At 39.1% G+C, this 18,675-nt stretch overlaps 1 protein-coding gene across 2 annotated transcripts in view; it reads left to right on the forward strand.

Moving 5' to 3' along the window:
- Window positions 1–18,675, forward strand: part of MID1 (midline 1) — a 240,041-nt gene that overhangs the window by 50,484 nt on the left and 170,882 nt on the right. Inside the window, exon 1 of one of the 2 annotated variants that reach the window (XM_063147802.1) lies at window positions 17,229–17,358. The exons of the other annotated variant lie outside the window; for it this stretch is intronic. The gene's annotated coding sequence lies outside the window, so the exon portion shown is untranslated. Of the gene's footprint in view, window positions 1–17,228; window positions 17,359–18,675 lie in introns of those variants that run through there. 2 annotated transcript variants of the gene reach the window in all.

Here is an 18,675-nt window from a genome sequence, read left to right on the forward strand (position 1 = left end):
TGTCAAGCTGTGCCAGAGGAGGTTCAGATTGGACATTAGGAGAAATTTCTGTCTGACGGGTTAAGTGTTGGAATGGGCTGCCCAGGGATGTGGTGGAGTCACCTGGAGGTGTTCAAGAAATGACTGGATGTGTCAGTCTGTGCCATGATGTAGTTGACATGGTGGTTGGTCAAAGATTGAACTCAGTCTTGGAGGTCCTTTCCACCCTGATTGATTCTGTGATCCCACAACAGCTGTTTCATTTGAAGTCATAAGTATATGCATTTTTCAAAGGTATTTGGAGGTATTTGACTAAGATAAGAGGTTCTACAGACACTGGCTATCAGACTTTTAAAGAGTCATTGCTCATGTAAGTAATGAAATCTGTAAAAGATAGCTCAACAGACCATGCAGACTTTCTTTTTAAGTTGAATTATTTTGTTCTTTTTTTGGAGTAACTACTTCTGGACTGTTATAGTTATCTTATTAAAGGTATGTCTTCTGGCTCCCAGTGAAACACCTGAATAAAAGTGCTGCAATACTATGGTCTTTCTAGATACTAACAGGGGTTTCTCTGTTGAAGTTCTAAAAGTCCTAAATTACATTAAATATTTTTAATATATAAAAATACTATCCAAATTCCCACAAACAGGAGTTCATAGTCTTTCTTTGCAGTTAAGCAAATTTAAATACCCAGAAGGGGTTAGAGAATCATGTAGATACCCCCTAGTTTTGCATTTCAACATTGTTTTCAAGGCTTGCATACTTTTTTTTTGGAGTGCTGGCCTCCATAATAGCTGTAATTTGCTGTAAAATTGGAGAAATAATAACGCTTTGCTGTTCTGCGATGTTCTCTCTTTTCAGTGCCTCTTGCAGGTTATTCTGACACAGTTTACTCACACTATATGCTCTGCTCTGTGGAATATTATTGGTAGGATCACTATTCAAGGCTGCTAGGTATCTACTTTGAATTTTGTAGTCAAAGACATGGTCTTCTTTTCTGAGCTGCTGTTGCAAAACATTTTTCATTTCTATTGAGCTTCTATTGGATTTTTTTACATTCATGTGCCAAAAATTTGCATTGAACTGTAGACTTTAAAGGAATACAGTCTTTCATATAAGAATCTGTTTGAATACCTAGGTAAATTTGTGAATGGAGTGGAGATGCAGATGTTTAAAATTTGTAGTGTTGCCATTCAATAGCTTATTTGAAGTTGTGCGTTATAAAAACTAGATACGGAATCATTGTTCTCTCAGTTCCCAGGAAGTACACCAGAAAGATGGTTAGTGTGTTAGCAATAGAGAGAGGTCATTGACACTTTGTACTAAAAAAGACATCTCAATCTGTTTAGAAAAACTGTATTTCCCTTATTTTCCTTTCTTGTTTATTATAGTTTTAACTGTAATACATATGCATGATGGGCAGGGATGCTGCTCCCTGCATATATTTTAAGATTCAGCAAAACGGTGATTCTATCCTGACTGGAGCTTTTAGAGATGGGTCCAAGATATTTTTAGTTCATTAGTATTGAGTATTAATCAGATCACCTTCTGTGATATGCTTACTACTTTAGACAGCTAAATGAAGTAATTAATTTATGAGTAAAAAATGCAGTAATTAAGAGAGTAGCAAAACTCATATCAAGAGCAGTCTATCATGCATGTACTTCTAGCTTTGGTCACATTCTCTGTGAGTGAGAGTAAACATTTCTCTGAATTGAACAATTGAATAATTTTCTGAATTACTTCCTGGGTTCTCTAAAGTCACACAAAAATGCTGTTTAAGGAAGGAGTTCAATGTAAAACATCAGATGTAATTACCATGTACACCTAAAGGTAATAAAACAATTCACTTTCAACCATACATGGTAGATTCATGGGAGATGTGGAAAATACACTAAATATGTTTGTGAGGAAGCAAACTCCATCATTCACTTAGACTGCATGTTCATCCATTATGAGACAATTTGTCAGAGAGATCATTCTGTATCCCCAAATCTCCAGCATGCCCTCTCAATTTCCTCATTGTTTTTCCTTATTCCTCTGTTTCTAACAAAAGGAGGTACAAGGCAGCAGAAGAGCAAAATATGTTTCAGGTGAGGTATAGATATAAAACATGGGACTCCTGGTGGGGATTAGTGATTGTGCAGGACAGCAGTTCAGCAGATTCTCTGTGTCCTGTTTGTGCTTTCTTCAGCTTTTGTTGAAATCAGATTCTGCTGGTTCTATACCATCATCATGCTATTGTATTGTACACATACACATAAATTGAAAAAGGGCTGATAGGATTCTGTTAACAATTTTTATTTCTTTGTTTTTCTTCATACCATACATTTTACCTGAGTGTAGGAGAGAAACTATGGGAAGACAAGCTTGCATAAAGAATCTGTAAGAACCCCCACTGACTGAAGCATTACTTTCCTGCTTTTTCAGTGCTGCTTTCTGTAAAGCTTCCTCAGAAATCTTTCACTATAATGCTTACAGACAACAAGCTACTGCATTTTAGCTTCAGTCTTCATTATATGCCATTATATAGATTTGCTTTATTCAAACAGGAAATTATTTCCTAATTATGAGGCCTTTTTCATTCAGCAGAATATTTTTTTTTATTAACTGCTGTTCTTAGGCATTAATTCTCCACCTTTAAGTGGAAACAAATGTGTCTAGTCCATTCTTATAAAATCCTGCCTACATTAGGAATCTAAAAGTCAATTTGGCTCATCCAAACCTGCAGTAACGTATCCTGATAGCACATTACCAGGTCAACAAATGGGTTTCCACCCCTGCTCCGATTATAACATTTGTTTAAAACCTCGGGGTCAGTGGGTAGTCATGAGCTGTGGCAGAGGGGGTGACTGTGAGAGGCCCTGGTAACAATCCCTGTGGATCTCAGCACAGGCACCCCCAGCTCCTGCTGCTGGGGTGAGCTGTGCACTTACCTGGGAGGTGCAGCACTGCGGGCTCTTCTATGGTTGTGCTCCACGCTGGTGCTGTTGAAATTACTCTGCCTTTTTATCTTCCTTTTTGGTTTTTTGTTTTTAATTAAAAATAATTCTAGGAGTCAAATTACTTGTTTATTCTTTTCAAAGGCTTTAAACGTAAAAAAGCCAGTTGATAAGATCATAGCAAAACTCAGGTTGGAGGGAAGTCTAAAAGCCAATCTAGACTAACCTCTTGCTTAGCCATAAGCTACCAACCTAGATGAAAAAGGGCTTCCTTGAGTTCTCTTTTTAAAATTTTAAATTATATATTTTTGTTGGAACCTGACTGATGATATAAAATGTTATTTAAGTAAGCTTACAAAACCCCTTCAGCTGACACAACTTTTCCCATGTCTATAAAATTTCAGTTTATGTGTATGTGTCTTAGCAAAGCTGACAATTGCAAAGATTTGTAATATGTTTATTTTTTTAAGCTTCATCCACTTCTTGATCTTTCATCTGATAACACCATCAGTGAAAAAAATAATAAAACATCACTTTGAAAATGTCATTCTGTTATACAGTGATGTGAAAACTCTTACTCTAATCATTAAATCATGTGGTGGGAAAGATATACATTGTGCTAAAAATAATGAATCTTAGAAGTCAAGAGGATGGGAGGGTAAGAACGCATTTCTTTTGAGTTTGAATCTGTACATCTTTCTCTAGAAGATGTCATCTTTTACATGGAGTGATTTTTCCACCAAATGGTGCTGTGAGTGACACGTGTTAGGCAATGTTCCTCCTAAAAATAGCTTTACTGTAGAAACACATACTTGTATTTTTAGAAAGGTGAGGCAGTGGCTTTGGTTTCAAGTACCAACATCTCAGTGAGACATTTCAGGAATTTGCTGTGCCTTCTGGTATCTGAATACCTCTAAAGACAGCAAAGCACAGTCATTGCATATCTCTGTTAATTACAGTGTGATTAATTGATTCATCAGTCGGTGTGTGATGTGCCATGTTCCCTGACAGTCTCAGAACTCTGCTAGTGCCAGATGCCTGTCCTGGAGTCAGCAAGAACTCTCTTTACTGGTTCTTAGAGTACCTGGTGCATCCACAATCCCATTTCACGGACATACAGAGTGCAGTGATTGAATCCAGCTGTTTGCATTCTGTGTGTTGCTATCATTTGCCAGCCACTCACCATGACAGCTGGGCAGGAAACAATTTTCTCATCCCATTAAAGGGAATTTTGTCATCCCTTCCGAGATTCAGAAAAAAAAAAGAAAAGAGAAAAAATAACAGAAGAGTATTTTTAGGCTGTTCTCCAGAAGGGGTAAAAACCCTTAAAATAGCTTGTCCTTATGACAGTCACTTCAGATGTGGAGATTCAGATTCCAAACTGCAAGCTAGATATCTTCATGAAGTGTTTATCTTTTTGAATAAGTCTTTTGAAACAATAATATCCTGATGAAGACTATTTAATATCCCAAATTCCTGATTATTTCTGTGTACCAGAGCCACTGTTTGCACATAGATGATCTGCCTTTGTTGAAAAATGTAATTTTTTTTCCACTTGAGCAACAGCCAATGCTTTAGGAAAAGCAGACTAATATCCCTAATATAAATTGCACACTAATATCCCTCTCACCACCACAGATCATCCATGCTTCATACAGCATCATTAGATATATCTGCTGAGAGCATGAATTGCATTTCCTGCCTCTTTTTTCTTTGTAGTCACTGTCAGTGACACAAATCTAATGGGAAGAATTGGTATATGCCTGTTCACAGATGGCTTTCTTGTAAAAGAGGAGGATGTAAACCCATAAACCTCTTGTTACATTACTCACCTAAATGTCAATTTTGGCTCTAACTTTAGTACTTCATCTTATTATTCATAATATTGTACTCCGTTATATAATATTATTTGTAGATTATATTGTACTTGAAAAGTACATTATTCTAGACATTGTAAAACCTTAGTAGATGGCTCTTTCACAGACTAAAACTGAAGATCTAGGAACTTGGAGTCTTGTTTTTTTTTTAATCTAAACTCATACTGCAGTGTACAACTTCAAAAGGTTGTACAAAAGGATTGTTGGAAAAGGTTCATTGGAAATTCTGACCTAACACACATTCCATGCCCATGGAGGTGTTGGCTCGTAAGGGATAGTGGGAAATGAGAAGAAAGGGAAAGTGGAGGCTATTTTTTTTCACTTAAGTTGTGTATATGTTGGGGATTTTTCATTATGTGATTACTCTGATTAGTGAGAGATGCCTCTGTGCAAATTAACATGCAAAGGAGATCCTATGCTGAAGTCATTAATATGGATTTTATTTAACAGTGAATATGAAGTAGAGCAATAGAAAAATAGGAAAAAGAGAGAGTGAGGGCAAGAATAGAGAATGACACATTAGTGTAGAAAGATAGTCACCATCTCTGTGGATCCAGTGGCATCCCATGGATCCTCTCCTTCTGATCTTCTTGGTCATGGGGGTCCCCCAACACATGGAATCCAGTGGGTTAATATGTGGGTACACCCAAGCACCACCCCTGCAGGGGCCAGGGAAGATTTACGCTGCCTTTTGCAAGACTGGATCTGCCCATTTGTGGACCAGTTCTCTGGTGGAAGGCTTCAGGAATGAGTCTGGGGGCACTTTGAGGGTCTTTGATGGTTGATGATCCTTTCTAAGACATGGCAGCTGCCTCTCACATCAAGGTGCTGTGTGAATGTGACCTTCCTGGGGTGGGGAAGTTTTACAACTGGGCCAGTTTGTGTCAGGGAAGAAAATTCACATGATATAAAACACCATCCCATCTCCTCAGGGTCTGCTTACTTAGCCCAGCCTGCAGCCTCTGGTAGTGGGTGTCATTTCTTCTGTCTTATGTGGACCAGAGCTTTCACCATCACTCACTCAAAAACTCCTCCTCCCCCTTGACTGGCAGGGAAGGAGTGTGAAAACCTGGCCCAGCAAATGAGCCTGTGGGCTATGGCATCCCCCAGCCTTGTTTACTTCTCCTTAGACCTGAGATAATTGGACAATAGAAAATGTTTATCTTATCTCAAGGTCCTGTCAGGTGGCTTAACTCAAAGTCCAAATTCCAGAAATCCTGGCGGCATATTTGGGATGGGGAGTGGCTTTGGTGGTCACAGCTTTTTTTATAGTTTGCCATAGAGGGCAAATCCTTCAGTGATCCTAATGGTGTTTAAGACAAGTAGGATGTTTAAGTCTCTTAAAGGGTTGAAGGCTAAGAAGGCCTAGAGCCAATTGTTATGTGGATCAGAAATAGCACTGTAACTCAAACACCAGGTAACTATGAACCCTGCAGGTTTTCACAGTGCGGATCAGCAACTGATAAAACACTAGAACGGCTTCACCACCCTCTCTGCTGCTGCTTCAGGATGTCTGTGTGTGCAGGAGCAGCGTTGGTAAAGGCAGTGTGTGCCTGCTTTGGCACAGAGTATGTGCTGTCCTCACTGAATGCAACAATAAGGCTTCCAGCAGCTTTTTCTCTAGATGATGACTGGCTCCTGGGGATGTCTTCAGACTGTCTGTTCACTCCCAGATTTTTCTTTCTAGTACTACAAATGGTGTGAGATGCATCAAGAAGCTGCCAGTACTGGGCCAGTGAATAGGGAGAAAGTGCTGGCACATCTGGCTCTGGGATACTGCTGAGAACTGGGCAATGCTGGATTACTCTGTCAGTGCAGCTCCTGAGTGTTCAACACTTCACCTTTCTCTCTGAAGACAGGATGATTTGTTGAATACAATTTCAGTATATTATTAATTGTAAGTGAATTGTTTAGAAGTGGAATTCTGTGTAGGCAAATGATTGGATACTTCATACTGTGCTAGATACTACATCCTATAAATCTCTCTTCTAATTTATGGTTATTTCTATTCATTCTATGAAAAGATCAGCAATCAAAGGAAAACAGCAATGAACAGCTTTTTTTTGATACTTTCCTGACTACTGGTGTATAAATAATTTCTGAAGGTTACAGTTAACCTCCCTGGTGGGAAAATAAAAATGCTAAATAATTCTAAAGAGTGGAAGCAGCTCTACCCACCAATTTATTTCTTAAGATACCAATAATAGAGCTGGTAGTTTCATGATTGCTTTCTTTAAATAGTTCAAATAGAACAAGTACAACTAAAAATCAAGGGATATCTGGAAGATATAGACTTTGTAGGGTAATCTTCTCTTATATATATCTTTTATTTACAGACTCAAAAGCTTATAAAACTCCTCCACAGCATAGCTGGATATCTCTTAAAGCTTAATGGCTTTTTCTTAACAATGCTTCTCTTTTGAGAGAACAAAAACTCCACTATAAGGACAGGTAAGGAAAGAACAGGGAGATCAGGATTATCCAAGGTCACAGTGGAAGCACACAATAGCAATAGAGATGAAGTGCAAACTTCAAAATGTGCATTAACACCTAGTCTCTCTCTCTCCACAATATCCTTTCTACTGCTGCACACTGCTTTTATTTGTAAGGACCATCACATGTTGTGTGATTTAGTTTTCTGTTAATGGCAAGGCACCCACAATTATGTCTATTTTCCCAATGCTCTTTGAAAGAGTTCATCAGTACCCCAGATGTCTGCAGTGAACCATTCCTGTTGTCACAGTTGCTGTTCAAATGATAGAAACATTCAGAGGAGGAGATTTGCCTGTGTGAATGAATGCCCACGATGGAAGGTGACCTCTGTCTGTCAGACACGTCGGGCGGGTGATCCAGCATGAGAGGAGCTGCCTTCCAGCCCCTGAGCACAATGTCTGGGGCCTGGGGTCACCCTGCAGCTCCCCTGCCCTCTGCTCTGGGCCACGGCACTGACCTCCTCCCTGGGTCCCAGCTGGGATGGGCTCAGCAGACTCCAGCCTGAGTGCAGGCTCAGAGCTTGGCTTTCGGCAGGAACATCAGTAATAGGAGCAAACGTTTGTCTTTGGAGGCACTGCTACTGCCAAAGAGGATATTCACCCCCATTCTTATTCAAATCAGGTGCATATTCAAGACTTCACTTGTTCTAAAAGCTCTGTGAAATCTTGAGGATACAAAAATAGAAGAATGGTGTCAAGCTTCCCTGGCAATTAGAAAAATATAAAGGGTTGTTTTTCTATAGTGATTTCTAGTGTAAGTTCTGTGATATAGTTGCACTTACATATGTATGCATATGTACATGTAGTAAGTCCATATACGCAGGGGAATAAAATAGTATCATCATCATCTGAAGAAAGAAAAACAAAACCAGGGGTGTCTGAGCTATTTAGTAAAGGTTATTCATGGAATTGGGAAGTTTCATGTGTGATTGATCCAGATTCCTTCCAGTACTCTTGTTTAATTCAGAATTATTTGTATGAATGAGATGCCACATCTTGTTGTTGAGTTGGTGCCAGCACGAGGTTACTGTGTGGGTTGAAATGACACACAACTGAAAACCAACACATTTTGCATATTTTATATAAAAGCTGCTTCAAGCACTTTCAATAGTGTTCCCTTTACTTCATCACATGGAAAACAAATCAAATAGCTGCATTACAGAAAAATGGGACATTCCCAGGGTACAGTTCTTGCAGTGTTGTTACTTCTTCCTGTTCTAGTGTCCATGATACTTACCAGCTCAAACTGAATTTCACTCAGAGGAGATTTACAGTCTGAGGATTAGATTAATTTGTTCTCCACATCTTTGAATAAGAGAAACAGGGAAAGACAAACTGAAAGACCTTGAAATTTGGTACATTCCAGATATTAAGGTTTCTATCCAGCAAATTACTTCTTGGAGTTACTGTGTCGTAGAGCATCTCAGCTTTTCCCAGATCATCTTCAATTTCCACTCCCATGCAGAGACCTGAGAGAATATTAAGTTTTCTTGCAGAAGAATTTATTGTTTTTTTGACAATTAAAGCTGTCCTTTTTATTTTTCATAAAAGCTGTAATAGTTTAAACTCTACAAGAAAGCTGGTATGTAGGACAAAAGGGATTTCTTACCACAGGATCAGGGTTCATTTTATATCCCCTTTTCATTAATCTAAGGTGCCTCAGAGAACTGCGTATATGTCAGACTGCATTTTATTGTAGAGGTTAATTGCTGCAAAGGATGATCTATCTGCTAGAATTTTTGTTCACATTAATAAATTCTCTTGGTAGTTTTATAAACATTTACTGTAGTCCATAAATGAAAAGTGTGCTCGTGCAGGTACTGAGGATACCACAATAAAATATTAGCAGTCAAGAGGTTGTTTATTGTACTTGGTCACATACTCTTTTGCACTGACATGTATTGAGACTGAAATGGAACAAATGAAAAACCAAGATTAGATCCTCGTAAAATGGGAAACAAATTAAAGGAAAATATTTTTAACCACTGTGCCTTTTTTTCAGGTGTAAAACAATGCTTTATTAATTTAGAGGAATTATTTCTCCAAGCATGCTATCCATGATTTTTGTTTTTCTTTTACATGATAAATACTATTGCCATAAAAACAATGGAAACCAAGAACTTGTGACAGTACATTTTAGGTCTGGTAGGCTTGAAGGTAAGCTGAGCTGCCCAGAGGGAGTTGGTGAAAGAGTTTACTTGCTGTAATTATAATAAAGGAAATTTAAAAACCACAGCCTGTTTCAAGTAAAAAATGAATAACTGAATATTGTCTTAAACATTGTTTTCCCTCTTCTTGGCATGCTTATGTTCTATAGGCAAGTGGCATTAATGGACTCTGGATACAGTTGCTATTTCTTTAGATAAGTCAACCTCTGTTTCTGAACCATTCAGTTCAGTAAGTCCAAGTTTGTAGTATCAGAACCTTGGCTTTCCAGTGTAAGAAAAAAAAAAGTAAAAGCTAAGAACAGATCGTAAGTAGGGATCCAATCTCATACATTATTTGTTTCTGGTGGTGTGCTTCATACATGCCTAAAGGGTTTGAGAAAATGTTAGACATGTTTGTATTGTACAGTGTATCTTAATTATTATTCTCTAGCTCATATTTCTTCCAGAAAGATGTCCATTCTCTGATTGCCATGTTATTTTAGCTATTCAAATATTACAAAAGCATAAAAAAATGTTTTTTAAAAATAATTTCTGTAGGGAAGTGTGAGGTGTTTAGCTAGAAAACTCAGATTCGTGCCATTATTATTACATTATTATAACATTGTTTTGTTTGCCTGCAAAATACGGATTTCTGGATTTCAGTTTCTATGTGCCTCGTCTATGTAGTAGTGAGATATTTTTTTTAAGTTTTTTTCTTTCTTTCTCGACTTTCTGTCTGAAGCATCGTGCTCAGGGTGGCGCTCCCAGCTGTGCGCGGTTTAGCCATAGGAGGGAGCCGCTCCTCTTCCCAAGTCGGCGCTGGAGGGAGCAGCAGGGCTGGCCCTGGCAGGGACCTTCCTGGCACTGGCACCTGGATGGAGATGCGAGCGCTTCCTTCATTCCCGGGTGGCTGATCCCTGCACTTCACAGGGAGGTCCCTTTACACGGGAGCCAGCCCTGCTGGTTGCACAAAGAGCCGTGCAGAAACGATCAAACCCGCTCCCAGGGGAATTTAGAAGTGCAAGATCATACCTGCGCAGAAAAGGATTCAGTTTTTCTGAAAATAGCTGGGGTACATAAGTATCTGCCAGCTCACTGCATCATCCAGCTGGTACAAGAGAAAATGTTGTTTACCAAATCCTGCAGAAGTTATACTCTGCCCTTTTTCATGGCGTATTTCTCTTCACTACAGACAATAAACTTTGGACAGTCAGTTTTTTGGTTGTTTTCCATTAATTCAAGTTAGGTTTGACCTTAGCGCAAAGTTTATGCCGTTCATAATAAAACTTATTCTTTAGTGGAGTTCCTTTAGGTGGAAGCAAACACATGGCTGAGTATAATAAAATTTCTGACTACTTTGATTATGTTGAATTGCACCAGTAAGCTGCTATAAGAGAAAGAGAATTAGTCAAATTAAAGACCACAAAATAAATGCAGAAGGGAAATAGATCATTAGGGAGGAAAAACAGAATGGTTAGAGAAGCCTGAGCAAAAGAATGACATAAAATGTTATAAGAGCTTAAAACCCAAATTATGTTAAATTTTAGGCAATTTGATTGCATAAATCTATATGTGAGATATAAAGGAAGGTGCCCTTGAAGTTTATATGTGGTCAAAAATAATTTGCTGTGGTTACTTTTGCTTGGTGATTCAGCTTGAGGAATGGTCAGGGGTTTCCCTTATGTTTGACCATCAGGTATGCCATCCTCTTCCTCATCATATAGGTCTGAGCTGGGGCACTGAGGGTGAAGTGGCCTCTGAAAGAGGGATGGAGATTGTTACAGAAACACTTGTGGTAGCTGGGATGAGAGCTCCCAGTGTACCCAAACAGCAAAGAGGGTGCTCCAGCCTTACAAAGCTGCCTTTCCAAGTTTCTCCCATTCTTATTTTAGTTATAGGCCATATTATTGCTTTCTGAATCCTCTGCCATTTAATATATACTCTGAAATTTTTCCTGGATTGTAACAGGTTTATTTTACACTATTTTGTGAGAAAAAAAATCTCGTATTTTCTCACAGCAAGAGCAGTGCATGGTATTAACTCAGGCATTTCTCACACCTAATATTCTACTTTTCTTGCATACATTATTGGATAATGTCCAGATAAAGTCATATGTTATTTTTCCTTGTAATATGAATATGATGACAATTCCTGGGAGGAATCTTTAATGAGGGAGTAAATCTGCAACAGTGCTTATGTTCCAGCTCAGTACTACAAATTCTTGTTTGTATAAGTAGATTTCTTGTATGGAGTCTGATTAACTGTAAGGCATTGATGATGCTTGTGTTTGCAGCAGTTTGCGGGGCACTTTCCCATAAGCTATTTATACCATATGTCTGTACCCCTCTTTGCTCCTTTCTTCTCCCCCCACTTCCCAAATATATCCAATTAGCTCTATTAATTTCTCTTTGTTTTGGAAAAATGGACCAGAATATCACTATTTAAATCATTGTATATATGTTTTCACTGCAGTAATATTCAAAAGTTGGAATTCCAGCTGTGCTGCAAACCTCTGAACTACAGGGAAAATACATGTGTCTCCTCCAAAAGACTTAACAGTCTGAGGCTCCAAGCCTAAGAATTTTTTAGCAGATGTTTGTCTTTATATGCTAAAGGGGTTACAAAAGTCTTGATGGTTGAGCTTTAAAGGCCTTCCAGTCTTCTCAGTGCCTGTGCCTGTGTGCCTGCTCATGTCAGTCTGTCTGTAGCACGGTTGCGATGACAATATTTCATCTTTAAAAAACACTGGGGAATGTCCATGTTGTGGCTGTCTCCTGACCTATGCTGCCCACACATCCCCAGGCTGGTGCAGAAGCTGTGGAAGGTGGGTTGGATTATGGGGATTTTTCCTGGCTGCACAAGAAGTGTACCCCACTGTCCCAAATTACAGTGTTGGCTTCTCTTTGACCAGCATGCCATATCTGCCAAAGCCCCTGAAAAGGCACTCAGAATGTGTTTTCTTGCCAAATTTACAGAGAACCTCTTTTTTTGCTCCCTGTATCTTATTGCTGAAGGAGGAATGAAGATTCAGTGTTGTGCAGGCTCCATGCTGTTCTCTTACTTTGCTGTTTTAATCTTGCTCTTCTATCTAACTTTAGGAAGACTGACTTATTTACTGAAGTTTGCAGGCTGATGCACCAGTGTTGGCTGATGCACTTTGAAGTTCCAAGCTAGACATTCCCAGCTTCAGGCACACACTCTTAATGTAAACCCAGCTGCACTGCTGAATCCCTGCTTTCATCCAGCTCTGAAACAAAAGCAGAGAGTGGGTTTAGGCTGAACCTAGGGAGATCAAACCCAGGGAAATGCTATTAGATAACCCTTGACAAAGTGAAACATTGGCTTCAGTGACATTCTTGCTCAAGTGACTCTAATCTTCAGAGTTTTTAATTTCTCTCCCTCTTTACACAGCTATATTTTTTTACTGTGCTCTCTTCTCATTGCTAATCCTTCCTTCCTTCTTGCTGGGTCATTCCTCTTCCAGTTTGCAGAGTTGCCACCCCACTGCTTTCTCAGAAGAAAACTGGTCAAATAGATAAAGAATATCCCTGAAATTTGACATACATATGTTATATGAGCATAGATTATTAAACAACCTTACCATTGAATAGTAAACTTTTAAAATTAATTGACTGTGGTAAGGATCCCACTAACAAGTTACTCTTAGAGCATCTACTGACTATGGAACTCATGTTTCTCAATGAAATGCTTTAAAGTCACATGGTGTATCTTTAAAATGTGCATTTCCTTCTGTTTATAAAGATATGCCATCTCCACTTGATCCAACTGATCTTTAAGGTCCCTTCCAAGTCAACTCTTTTTATGATTCCATTTTCTACACTGCCTTTAAGAATTACTGGGAGTTTAGGGTAAAAAAAAAAATAAATCAAAGAGCTGCAGTAGATTGCACTAATCAGAGTGCACTCACCAGCGAGTTTCAAAGAATCAGGAATCTTTTGTTTTGCTGGAATCTTTTCCAGTGCAATTGCCTGCACCACTCTGCTTGTAGAAAAGATTCTTCAATCTGCTTTTATGATTGCTGTTAAACATGTATGGCTGTTATCCAAATGAAAGCCTTATCCAAGTGCCTTATGCTTTTTGTTAATCCTAGAAATGTGGAAAGGAGTAAATGTTGTGCAAAAGAAAAAGTGCTTTGGACAGATTATACAGACAAGAGGATATAGTTGTGAGCAAGCAGAGAAAACCTTACAGAGCAGAGTGTGCAAACCTGCTGCTATTTCTTAAAGCTCAGACTGCCTTCAGGTATTTATCATGAGTCTGAAAGTTTCATTCTGCTACAAGAATGAGAAAAACTAGCTCTTCCAAAATTTTAGTGCCTGTAGCTTTTGTACTATTGTGAATTTTCTGTTCCTCTGTGCAAGCTTCCAAGTACAAAGGTGGCTGCATTTTTCATGCTTCATTCTTCCTTTTGATCAGTAGAGCTCATCTCATTTGTGCATAGCATAGTGAACCACCTGCTGCATGGTAGAAAACTTTTTATTTAGAGGTAATGTGTTTATATCAAGTGGTCTGTGAAGAGGCCTTATTGTTTCTGAAATGTTTAAGATACTTCCTTCTTTACAATGGGAATGCTCTCAGATTGTTAGGGAGAAGCAAAGAAGCAATGGTGGCAGTTAGGAAGCTATAATTGGGATATAAATGGTTCACAAGTGCATCTTTTAAAACTTCTTTTCAAGGTGTGAAAATCATACCACATTACTTTCACCATGCTAGAGTCCCCCATGAGTCCCACAATGGGGTCACCTAAACCAAGAGTGTGATTCTAAGGTGGTTCTTAGGAAAACCAAACAAACAAACCAAGCAACCGACCAAAACAAAGCAAAAAAACCCACAAAACAAACAAACAAACAAAAAACAAACAAAAAACCCCCACAAAGCAAACAAACAAAAAACCCCAAAAAACCAAACAAACTAAAATTGGACTTGAATTGATGAAATTCAATATTGCTGATATTCAATTGATGAAACTCAATAATTGCTGATATTCCTTTGTATAAATCTGTCAGATTTTGCTTTTCTTAGAATATCAGTCAATTTCTGTCTTTTGTTTGGTTATCTTTCAGTATCATAAGTTGGGTACTACTTCACAGATATTCTAATTCTATTCAGCTAAAAATATTTGTAAATATGGGAACACTTAAATACTGTTATCTGAAACAAAGTGCATCTTTTTGAAAAGACAGTACAATTTTTTTGGAAGAATGAACAGGAGCCCATATTTTTTGGCAGAATTGTGAATATCAAATCCCAAACTAGAAACAGTAGTAACATCATTTGTGTGATAACAAACACAAACCATATGAAGCTTTATCTCAAACATGAGTAGACCAGGCCCTGGTTTCAGAAATCATCCTCTGGAGCATGAAGATCACTGGAGCTGGGGTGGTCTGCTCTGGACCAGCAGAGGTTTGGCTTTCTGCCCGAGACTTCCTTGAGGCAGGTCATTTGGCCTCAGTATTCACCTGTGAAATCAGAGATCTGGCACCCTCCAGTGTTCCTGGTGAGCCCATCTGATCAGATGAACAATCACAAACAAGGATATATTAACAGCCTCTGCTCCTCTCTAAGGAAATCAGATATTAGGATATCTGTTAATGAGCTCAAGCCTGTGGAGGTGGAGCCTTACATTTCAGAGTTCATTCACCATCTTCCTTTTTCAACTCTTTTCATGGAAAGGCAATTTCTTCATGACAAGTTCTGTGAAATCTGGGAGGATTTTTATGTTAATCTTGTAAAAAGATTTCCGAAATAATTTTAACAGAGAATCTGCATTCAAATACTGAATTTGCAGACACCAATTTTAAGATATATGAATCCTCTGATACTTTATGATGTCTTTTAGGTAATAAATAAAAGACATCACATTGCAATTGTTTGCCTTAGATTACTGCAGAGAGACCTTTGTCCAGTACAGAATTGTTCAAGATTCATGGTTCAATAACTGAATTAGCATAGTTAAGAGATAATTCACAAAAGTCACAGTCAAAGTGTTCTTTGGTCAGAAATGACAAAAAACCAAATTCCTTCCTTCCTTCCTTCCTTCCTTCCTTCCTTCCTTCCTTCCTTCCTTCCTTCCTTCCTTCCTTCCTTCCTTCCTTCCTTCCTTCCTTCCTTCCTTCCTTCCTTCCTTCCTTCCTTCCTTCCTTCCTTCCTTCCTTCCTTCCTTCCTTCCTTCCTTCCTTCCTTCCTTCCTTCCTTCCTTCCTTCCTTCCTTCCTTCCTTCCTTCCTTCCTTCCTTCCTTCCTTCCTTCCCTCCTTCCCTCCTTCCCTCCTTCCCTCCTTCCCTCCCTGGTGATGTTGCTATTTTCTTAAACTAAAATATGTCTGAAATAAACAATTTGTGCTAATTTCTCCTCTTGGAGCCTTTTCCTTCTGCCCTTAGAACCAAACACCAAGAAAAGTGGAAAGGGATTAAATTCACATTTTTGAGTTAGGAAAATGTGTTCCAAGCATTTATTGCATGTTTGGTTCACTGTTAAAATGGCTCTGTGTGGTGGAAGATTGTCCTCTGCTCCTGTCCCCTCCTTCAGCTGAGCAATAATGGGGAGACAGGGCTGTGAAGTCACAACCCACATTGTGAAAAGAGATCCCATCCATCAAACTGTCACCTTGGTTTTCTCTCCCAGGGTCACAGAGGAACAAAGTCAGCTTGTGTCAGGTTGAAATAGCATTGGTAAGTGTTAGTGTGTGTGAAGCTGGTGGCTTGAAGTCTCTTTATTTTGTTTGAAAGGCTCAAACAGCGTGCTGCCAAGCAGAGGAACAGGCAGGAGGAAGTCTCCTTATAAATTATTACTGGAAGGCTCACAGCCAACATTTAAGATGTGAAATTATGCCATCTGCTTTTCTAGGTCTTTGATTTACTTTGTGGCAGCTGCCTGTTTCTGAGTTCTTTGCATCTTGTGGACAAGTAAAACTTGTGTTTAAACTATTATGACAACAGTGTTTCTTTAACAAAGATTTAATGATTTCTTGAAAAGCAGAGGCTAGGCAGGCGATGTTATCTCAATATCTCATGTTTTCAAGATAATTTGTACTAAAATATGTTGTCTCTTTTTACATGAACTGGAAATGAAGATAGAATCCTTTTCTCATTGTAAAAAAGCCAATTACTTGTTCTGATTTTAGCTATCAGAAGCATTTCAGCGAGGCACCAGTGGTTTTTTAATATGGTTCCTCATAATGTTATTGATTTTGTGTCTGTTGGGGTCTCTTTTCTTATAATTTTGGTATTGATTTTCTGGGGGAACATCTTTGTTGTGGTGGGTTCTTTTGTTTGTTTGTTTTTCTTTTTTTTTTTTTTTTTCTGTTTGAAATATTTAAGATTTATTTGCACGTTTTTTGTGAAAAGAACATCTAAGGCCCACCAAGAGCTTTCGGAAGCCACGTGGTAATTTTAAAAGGAGAAAAAAGCCCAATTACTTCAGTGCAGGCTAAGTGAGATGCATGGGGGGGCACCCAGGGGTGTTCTCATTTCAGCAGTGAGTGGCTGGCAGGGCGATGGCCGGGGACGGGCACTTTTCCGTGCCGTGTCCCGCGTTGCAGAGTGTGCAGGGCTGTCTGCCCGTGCCTGGCACGCTGGTTCTGCCCTCCCCGGGGATGCTGCGCGGCTGGGGCTGAGCGGTGCCAGCAGCATCTCTCCTTCCCCACCCCCCGAGCATCGCTCCTGCTGAAGTCATTTGGTGCGCGCTGCTTTTCCCTCGGCGAGGATTAGGGAGTAGGAGAATGGCTTTGTGAGGAAGCTCGGAGAGTGGGAGCTGAAGAGAGGCTGAACAGAGGGGCCGAAAGACTTTAGCCTTTCATAGTTCTTTCAGTCAGTTCATTCTCAGAGACCAATTGCATGCGAAACGGCAGCTGGGGGTTTTGTTTTCCTTTCAGCTGTGTACTGTAGGAGAAGCTGGTAAGGTTATTTTTTTTCCCTTGTTCTACTGTTCCATGATGCTATTGTGATTGCTTTATCGAAGCTGCTGTTTGGTGAGGAAGGGAAGTTGGTTAATGATGCTGAGGGTCCCTGCATTGTCTCTGCTTTGTGCAGCTGCACTTTGGGGAGAGGCACTGTTTACAGCACAGGGGCTGGTTTCCGCTCAGCAACTTTGCTGGTATTTTCCCGAAGTTGTTTGAGCCTTTCTTTCGGCAAAGCTAGGAAAATAAGCAAATAAACAGACTTGGCTGTTTGGAAATGGGTAAATTTATAGAGGCTGCAATTTGTTGAAAAATCTGCTCTGCCTAATTCTTAGTTTCAGATGTTCTTGCTTTGATGTTATCAGATCTATTACTTTGCTGAATCAACTCCAAAACTGGGTTTTATGTGAGAACCTTTCTTCACAAATCTTTTCATGTTTTCAGCAGGGCCAAGATAAATTGATAGCCAAAGAAAACAAAACAAAAATCTATCTGTGGAAGGTAAAAATATTTGAGGAAAGAAAAAATCCTAGGGGAATTCAGGAATTAAAAAAATAAATGAAGAAGCCTTAATTCTTGGCAGTAAATTTTAGCAGAATATCAGTGTAATGGGAAGCATGTGATTAGGCAGAGAATAGAAATACTCCTTCAGAAGATCCAGATGCACAGGTGCATATCCTGTCTAACTGCACCCTTCCAAAAGAAAAGTTATCATATTATCATCTTAAAAGAAAAAAAAAAAAAAGAATGTTAAACCAGAAGATCCTGGCTATCCTGTTCCTTTTGTTATTTCTAGAATAGTGACTTGTGTTGGTCAGAATCTTTTATTTCCTTTCATATTATCGTGGGAAACTTTAGCTTGAATTGGTCGGACATACGTGAGCGCAGCTTGGGGTACACCATGCCTATTCCACTGGCAGGCTCTGAAAATCCTGCCTGTGACTCAGATGAATTGTAAAGACCATAATTACCAACAAAAGTTTCTTTTGTGCCCATTCAAAAATCACAAACAAGGTAAGAGGGAGTGATTGACAACAGTTACACTACTGATTGACAGAGAACCAAAAACTTGGTCTCTGACTTACTATGTTCGTTTTTCAAGAAGTGTTGACCTTTTTCACTATTATTCTGTTCTTTCTGATGGACTATTCCCAACTCCTCTATTGAGGCTAGAACTTCTATCTAAAATGTCTTTGTAATTCCTGCCTGTAGTCTGGGTGTCTCTTTACAATGATATGCTTATTTGTTGATGCTGAACCAAAATTGAGAGATGCATTGCAATCAGACCTCCATGAAGGAATGTGTATCTTTCATA

This window comes from Melospiza melodia, chromosome 2, assembly GCF_035770615.1.
Source record: "Melospiza melodia melodia isolate bMelMel2 chromosome 2, bMelMel2.pri, whole genome shotgun sequence".
NCBI classification, from domain to species: Eukaryota; Metazoa; Chordata; class Aves; order Passeriformes; family Passerellidae; genus Melospiza; species Melospiza melodia.